This window comes from Chelmon rostratus, chromosome 10 (genome assembly GCF_017976325.1).
Source record: "Chelmon rostratus isolate fCheRos1 chromosome 10, fCheRos1.pri, whole genome shotgun sequence".
NCBI lineage: Eukaryota > Metazoa > Chordata > Actinopteri > Chaetodontiformes > Chaetodontidae > Chelmon > Chelmon rostratus.
Window position 1 is genome coordinate 7,772,913 of NC_055667.1, and position 8,258 is coordinate 7,781,170.

General features: G+C 42.2%; 1 non-coding gene across 1 annotated transcript; it reads right to left on the reverse strand.

The window, feature by feature from the left end:
- Positions 1 to 291: 291 nt before the first annotated feature.
- trnaq-uug lies at positions 292 to 363 on the reverse strand. Its single transcript has one exon. It is a non-coding gene; the product is annotated as a tRNA-Gln (tRNA).
- Between the last annotated feature and the right edge of the window lie 7,895 nt (positions 364 to 8,258).

Here is an 8,258-nt window from a genome sequence, read left to right on the forward strand (position 1 = left end):
GAAAAAATGTTTGAGAAAATCTGAATGACCACTTTCTTACTGTGATACAATCAGAGGTGCACATGTGATGCACATTATGTAACAGAAATGTGATGTTGTATATATGATGAATATGGTGTATGTAATATGATGTACTGGATTTCAGACCCCGGGTAGGAAAATGGCTGGGCAAGAAAGGAAGTCCACGATTATCTGATTCTCCGCTGAGCAGTTAGTGGAGGGTACAGGTTTAGCAGCACTTTAGATCTACGGCTGCTGCTTGTAAGCTTTTGTGGTAAACACAAAAGGGTGAGGTCCCACCGAGATTTGAACTCGGATCGCTGGATTCAAAGTCCAGAGTGCTAACCATTACACCATGGGACCGGATGGTACCGCCTGAATGGGACGTCAGCTTATCAACTGTGTGTGAACTTTACGGACGGCGATATCCTCCATATCCTTCCATACACGTCTGACTATCTATGTGTTGTAAACCTGGTTATGCTCTTTTATTGGCCTGGAGTACTAGAACACACGTGTAAATCTGACAGTGAAATGAGCTAGCTGACGTTAGCTAATTTGAGGTTAGTTTAGCTAACGTGTCACATCAACTCCGATGCCGCCTGGTCCCTCTTATCCAACGCTAGCTCCATGCTAAATCAAATATACCGATACCCAAATAACTCATGTTGAGAATATACACCTTAATGTAGCCATAACGTCTGATTGTACACGCCGCAAACTGTAAATACACAAAATGGGGCAACAAAACTAGTTTATCTTTTGGCTGTGAACGCCAGGAACGTTGGTTAGACTGAAGAGTCTCCTCTCACATTATTTCACACTTTAGTTTACCCACTGTGGTCGAGGCGTCTGCTTTCAGTCTACTGTCTGCCTTTCCCCCGTAATTTCACAATTAACAAGGCCACTACACCATTATCGTTTGGGATTAAAAAGATGGCAAGATACCAGCCATCCACAGGTGGTAACAGGGTGTGAGCCATCTTGATCCTCCTGTATCTTTGATTATCTCAGGCGGCGCCACACAGGTTAGCGCTTAAAACAGCAGGCAAGGACTTTGATTTCAACTGCATGAGGTTTATTCATAATGTAATAATTAGAATTGTTTTGCATTATAATAATAACTATCATCATTATACAATAATGATGATAATAATAATATACAATATGACACGTAAATAAGATAAAGAGAAGTGTTGTTGAGTGGCTGCTGCTGAGTTGTAATACATGATTTTGCCACATAGGGGCAGCAGAGGATCTATCTGTCTGTCTGTCTATTTTTTTTTTTTATTATTATTATTTAAATAAAACCAGCCCTCCAGATTTCCAACTTTATTATTTACTGGTCCCTGGCTATTTGTTACAAGGTCATATTTTCCGGCCTGCTGATGGATGTAAATGTATATCTTAGCTGTGTGTCAAGTCTCAGAGATACTGTTTAGATTATGCTTAACACCTCCAACTTGTTTGCTCTTTTCTAGTCTACATTTTTTTTTTTTTAATCTTTGTGGGGATAATTCAAGTTAACAGCCGCTGAATTTCTGCATTAAGGTCAAAGAAGCGTGATGGTTTTTGCAGCTTTAAATTTTGCCGATAAAGCTTCACCCACCCACAGCTTGACAGAGAGGTGCTGTGAGGATACGTTCACCTGATGTCCCACAGTTGAGTCTACACTAACAGCTTAATGCACACACACTCCCCGCCACTGCAATCCCTAACATGTGAGCAGCCTACTCCTGCTTGACCTGCTCCTTTAGCCCTACTCAAGACCAGTACACACACACACGATTAGACAGACACACACACAGACATATATTTGACCAACTAAGAAATATTGGTGGTAAATCAATGTGGTTCTGGACTTTGGATGCAGGAATATGACTGAAATCAATAGGGTGTAAGGCTGTGTGATTATACAATGAACGACAACGCTGGTTCAGCCTATACCTCACATGCTGGAAGTAGGTCAACCACACAGAAAGAAATGAATATTTTATGACTATTTGTTTTCAGTCTCCCTGCTATGTGATTTATAATTTTACACAGTGATCCTAAACAATCATTCTTTTATTTGTTATTATTTATTCTTCACACTCTGCCCTTTGCACACTGGGCCTACTAAAACACATGCATATATCGGACATATCTAAACTGCTTTTAAGATGGGACTTATCTTTTAGTTCCTCTGCACATCAGTTCTGATCTCTTAAATATACTGATCACGTATCAGACATTACTGACGTTATCACTTGCTCTTCGCATGCTTGAATGTTTTGACTGTATCTAGAAGTTATTCATCCTCAGCACCCTATGCTCCATCTTCACCTTATTTATAATCAGACCAACAGCCAATAATCCCATTTATCTTTTAATGAGTCTTTCTGCGTAATCATTGTACCTGCGCTGAGAAATTGATTAATTCAAATCTTTAGGATTCTATATGTGAAAGTATCATGTGTTTCAGACAGGATAATGAAAGGCTACAGGGAGTGAAATGAAAAATTAAATGTTTTTTCACATTAATAATCAAATTCTCAGTTGCTCCGTTTCCTCGGCAGATGGTGCGTGGCGTTCAAGAGGGACGAGTCGTGAGCACAAGTGTGAATTTACTATATAGATACACAAAATACATGCTGTGCACGCATAACCGCACATAAGCACACACATGAGTGGATGGGTCTCTGTTGTTTGCTCCCCCCATAATCCCAGTAACTCCGCTAAATCCTGTTTTAGAGATTATCTCAACTGTTGCCTAATTGGAGTTGGTCAACAGCCATATCCCAGCAAGATAAGATGGACTGTGTAGTATGTGACATTACCTGCCACATCCTGAGGACATGTAGATGCAGTGAATCAAATGAACTCATTTCTCCATCTTATTTTCAGCAAGTCCACCTGGTTTTACATTCACATCACTTTTTCTTTTCGCTACACTTTACAGTTACTGTTTGTGTTGGTGTATATAGCATTTAGTACCATTTATTTAGTTTTTTCCATTCATCGTTTGTACATAGTCAGTGTTCATAATGTAAATATTATTTAATTTTTCAGTCATTTATCTACACTGCATCTGTTTCACCTCGGCCACTTCAAGTTCTCAGCATCGGATGAATAGCATTTATTTTATCTCGTCCCTTGCTCAATCAGCTGGTGCGGCATCGTGTATATTGACTCAGGGTCACTGTTACATGGAGTTTCTAGAACCTGACGTGGGAGCAGTCCAAACAAACCACAGATCAGTGGGTCACTGGGAGTCAGCAGATTTCCCTTTGGTCCAGTTTCAGATTCTGGCAACTTTCAAATCAGTTAACACGACAAGTGTAAGATATAAAGAGCCTGACGAGACCCGGACCAGTTCCAAATGAGCCAGGTTGTCTCTTGACATTTATGAATTTGACCACCAGAATAATGTAGATTAGACGACACATTTCTCTGACATCACATATAAAGAAGCTCAAGTGAAAGTAATCTCAGCAGTGCGTGTTCAGGAAAAATACATCAGTGTTTAAACTTAGAACATACTGTGTTTGCATACAAGCAATAAAGAATGTCACGAAACAAAGAAAACCCAATTTAAAATAGGTTAATTGCAATATCAGCAGATATGGAGATTACTTACACATTTGAGTTTACATCACATGAATTCTAATATCAATACAAGCTAAAACTGCAACCCAAAGATGTGAGTGAGCATTTCAGACAACAGCCAGAGATTCAGCACAAAAAGTCATCAAGTGCATCCTGAAAAAATCCTTTTACTCATAGATTGGAACATCAAGATAATAGTACCAGTGTAACAACCGGTTCTCCAGACAATTACAGCGAAAGGTGAAGTGGAGAGAGGCAACAAAAGAAATGGGATTATAGCCATCATGTACTTCTGATAGTATGACAGCCATTAATGGGTTTAAAAGCCTGGTAAATGCATTACGTAAATCATTTCAGGACATTCTCTTCTCAACACGTTCAGATTTATGAAGTCAAATTGGCCTTACGGATTTTGACCATAAAGTACATACACTACATCTAAATTGTAGTTGATTGATAATCAGAGTTTTGTTTCAATACCAGTGGGAATAATAGTCTGGAGGCTAATAATAAGCCAAACTATATGAGCTGTTGTTCTGAGCTATCACTCTTTCTTATATCTCTTTACTGTATTTGGTTTTGGACGTATTGCATGTTGTTTGGTCTACAGCCATCGCGTTTGATATGATGTTACACCACCCTTTTAGATTTTTAATGCTCGTGAAAGTCTTCTTCTGCTTCTTCTTTCGGCTGCTCCCCGCTGGGGGTTGCCACTGCAGATCATCTGCTTGCTGGCAGATCGGCATATTTGATTTGGCATAGCCTTTTTTTTACTTCAGATGCACCAGCTCCTGCATCCCCCAACGGCTGAGGAGCAGCTCCGTGTCTTGAACATGTGCACAAGAGGAGGGCTGGGATCGATCTGCCAAGCCTCCGATCAGTGGACGATCCGCTCCCTCCTGAGCCACAGCCACCCTCTGATGTCTGTGGAAGTAAAGGTCAAATCAAACCAGCAAAAGACAAGTTTTTTGCTTATGATATGATTGCTTATGGTAGTCACTGAGCTTTGAGGAGAATGAAAAGCCATCCGGTTGTCTTTGTGACAGCGGCGCCATCAGTAATACCACTCGGAAGCGCTGCAGGGGCTTGAAAGGTTGTCTGTTTCCACTTAAATCCAAATCAATCAAAGTCTACAGCCGTGCAAGTGGTTGTGTGAGGCTGCACAGTGGTGCTTGAGCTAAATGCTAACTAACTATGCTAGCATATTCCCAGTGACAATGCTAACATAGTAGTATGTTACTCAACGTAGTTGAGTATGTGAGGTGCAGCAAATAAAAAGTGCAGCTGAGGCTAATGTTAATGCCATTAATTATGTAGGCTAAATCAACATTTTGACCCCATGGTGGCGCTACGGGGATCACTAAAGTTGACAGGATTTCTCCTCCCATGACTACAGCAGCAGCTTCACCTTCTCTTCAACATGACACGCTCTAACCGGCAGAAGTGTCTTGCTGTGGTTTACCTGGTGTGGGATGAGATGAGATGATTGACAGGAGGCGGTTCCTGAGTTCACTGTAGAGAATGTTTGCTATTGGTTGAAAGACCGGAGCTGAATCTGGACCCAGAGTAAATGGGAAAGTTTAACTACAGCTCACTTTAGTTGCACCTCCAGTCTTTTCTAACTTAAAGTGATCCCAAAGATTGGCTTCAATGTGAAATGTGTTGTTTGCTGCCAGATATTAGCGTCAGTGGCGTGCACGGACTATGTCAGGGCCAGGGGCAACAAAAAAATCCCCAAAAGATGTACAATTTATTAGCAATGGCCAAAAGCAAGTCAAGCCAACCCAATCAGTTAAGCTTGAGCGGTTTTCAAAAGGCCAGCTCCTCTTCCCACACTGCAGCGTCTGCATTAACCCATGTGAGCGCTCCACACAAAGGTGTTCTGCTACAAGGCAACAAGCCTCAGTAATTGTTTATTGCCTCATGCCGAACCCTTGTTGTTCAGATCGCCCCGGTGCATCATGCACGTTATCGGCCTCTCCTCCTGCTGCGTCCCGTCTCGGCTGCACATAGTGGCCTCGCTCTGACCGTGACCTCGCATGCTCTGATCGGATCCCGCAACTTAACTTCAACCTGGCAGGGAGGCAGAGACGGTGTTTATGTAACACACACAGCTTCAGATTAGCACCTTCGGACCCACGCTGCCCTTCTCAGCCTCGCTCTTATAATCTCTCTTGATCTCATTTTGACACCTCTCTCACTCCCTCTTCTAGTGGGCCAGGTGAGGTCTCACAGCGAGAAACGTCTAATGGCTTTTTTATCTCACACTGACACACTGGCTGCTTTCTGATTTCCTCTCATTCTCAAGCTCTCCTAGCGACGAACAACCCTTGCCATTTTTCCCCACTTCCTCTGGACGCTGGCCTTTTCCCTCAGCGTCTTCTCGGTGCTTCTTCAAGTTCTTCGTTCCTTCCATCATTCCGCCCTCCTACCTTGCTCTCCGCACTGGCTGACGTGCGACGTTCCTTCACTGCAACTCTGTCACATGTGATCTAGTCACTCAGCGTCCTCGCTTCATGCCTGCCCGGCCGTGGCGAGAGTCACCCCGTCCGACCTCCACAGAGGAGACAGCAGCAACTAAAGGCAAACAAAAACAGTCAACTCTCAGCTTCGGTAGGCTGAGTTGTGGTGGAAATCACTCCAACATGTTATTGAGCATTGTTGGAAAAGCCTTTCAACCTGATTTTCAATTTTCATGAGATCATGACTTGGGATTTTGTGTTGCTCACAGTTATTTTGAAGCCCATTTTACTGAGATCACTTCATTGCTGTTATCTTACACATCAAACATTTTGTGCTTTTTTTGAGCATTGCATTGTTGCTCAAGAGTTTATCTTGGCTCAGACTGAGAGAACTGACTGAACTTCAGTCACAGCCAGACACAGGCGCTGTGTGGTGTGTTAGAAGTGTCACCGACAATTGAGAAGATCAAGCAGAAATACAGAGGCAAGTTTAGTGGCAAAAGCATAAAAATATCACAGTTGTGTATGCAGGGCTGCAGGAAAACGAGGGGTTGGACCGAAGAGCTTTAATAAAATAAAGCTGATTCCAGTCCACAAAAACAGGCGGGCAACAAAAACTGAGGGAATGGACTAAAGCCAAACCAGGATACAAGGTAGAATACAAAAACACAAGCAAGCAAACACAGATGAGCCCGACAAGTGAAAGAGGGAAAACACATGGACTAAATACACAAGAGGCCGATTAACTAATGAAACGCAGGTGATACACAAAACAGGCGGGAAAGCACACAAAGACAGGAAGTGGAAGAAAGCGCGGCACACGAGGAGAGCAGCCTTCAAAATTAAACAGGAACCTGCTTTTATAGTTTGAGGCTTTTTGCTGAGATTCATGTGAAGACGGTCTGAGACGCTCAGCTTTTCCTACTGTCAGCTGATCTGCTCCACACATCATTCTGTCGTTGTTTATTGTGCTATCGTCTCCATTTACCCTCCTGCTCTCGACACTACTGCAGTTTCACTGAAGGGACCACACACACATTTAATCTAATAATCTAATTTAAGAATAATATCGGAAAGAAAACAGTTTACAAGACTCCCCAACAAACACTCCTTTCATCATTGTGTTTGATTTGTCCTTGGACCGTCCTCGCTTCCTGCCTGACCGCGTGCTGTCACGCCGCTGTCCTGCATCTCCGCTCCCTTTTGTTCCGACTGACTCATCTATTTACTTTCTGCGCTGTGATCAATGTATGGAATAAAAGGCTGCGGCGGTCAAGGATCATTACTAACCTAGCCTGACACTCGCTGCGTCTCGTGGCCAGGGCCTGAAATGAAATGCTCATTACTTGGCTGCATTAACGGACAATTCTCCACTGTTCACACTAGCGTCCAGAGAAAAGTGTGGACATGGACAAATGCATTCATTCTGTCATTTAATTAATATGTTGCAATAGACACAGCGACTCATACTCTGGTTTCTTTCAAGCCATCTTGGCTGGGGACATTCAGGCTGCACATTGAAACTGCACTGAACCGAGGATAGGACGCTATGCTGGAGGATGCTGTGCAGCAAAGTTAGATTTTGGAAGTACAATTGATGAATTTAAACGTGAGTAACAGTAAATATGAAACACTTAAATATGGACCTGCGGTGCATGTCAGAGTGAAATGCTCTCCCCTATCATTCATGAAAAGCGCCGTGTTTGTAATGACTAAATGCAATATGGAATGATTCATCAGTTTCGTTTGATCAACTTTTGCTTTTAATGCATGTCGAACGTTGTGTTTCTCACAGCGGTGTGCAATACGTAACAATACATTGCAATCAATTTAGCGTCATGAGCATTTGAAGATAATCGAGGATAAGTTTAAACATACGTCGTTATACTGTACAATCAGCCAAATATGAGCCATATGTAAAGCTAACATTCATAGAAATTGTAACCACGTGTAATAGCATTAGCTTTAACCACATGTGAAAAAGGATAACTAACCAGCACAATGTGTAGTTTTAATGCCTTACCTGCTTTAAATTTGGTTTTGATCTTAGTAAATAATTTAATCAGAGTCACATACGGCAGCAGACCCAGAGCCAGTCCTGACTTATTCTGGGACTGGTCATCCAGCCAGAAGAAAGGAAGTGTATAGTGGATATGATGTATATAGTGTGTGTCTGTGTGTATATATATATAAGTATATAAAATCCAA